Source organism: Anarrhichthys ocellatus, unplaced genomic scaffold (assembly GCF_004355925.1).
Source record: "Anarrhichthys ocellatus isolate YVR2014 unplaced genomic scaffold, GSC_Weel_1.0 scaffold4, whole genome shotgun sequence".
In the NCBI taxonomy this organism is placed as follows: Eukaryota; Metazoa; Chordata; class Actinopteri; order Perciformes; family Anarhichadidae; genus Anarrhichthys; species Anarrhichthys ocellatus.
In genome coordinates, this window is record NW_022280034.1 from 1,863,245 (window position 1) to 1,863,480 (window position 236).

Below are 236 nucleotides of genomic sequence, written 5' to 3' on the forward strand. Positions count from 1 at the left end.
TGGAGTTCCTTTATAGACTAACGTGAAGTCACGTGACCGTGGTGGAGTTCCTTTATAGACTAATGTGAAGTCACGTGACCGTGGTGGAGCTCCTTTATAGACTGACGTGACGTCACGTGACCGTGGTGGAGTTCCTTTATAGACTAATGTGAAGTCACGTGACCGTGGTGGAGTTCCTTTATAGACTAACGTGAAGTCACGTGACCGTGGTGGAGTTCCTTTATAGACTAACGTGA

The 236-nt window shown here is 47.0% G+C and overlaps 1 protein-coding gene across 1 annotated transcript in view; it reads right to left on the reverse strand.

Annotated features, from left to right (window-relative positions):
- LOC116381082 (rho GTPase-activating protein 44-like) overlaps window positions 1-236 on the reverse strand; it is a 58,302-nt gene that overhangs the window by 7,408 nt on the left and 50,658 nt on the right. The gene's annotated exons all lie outside the window — the stretch shown is intronic.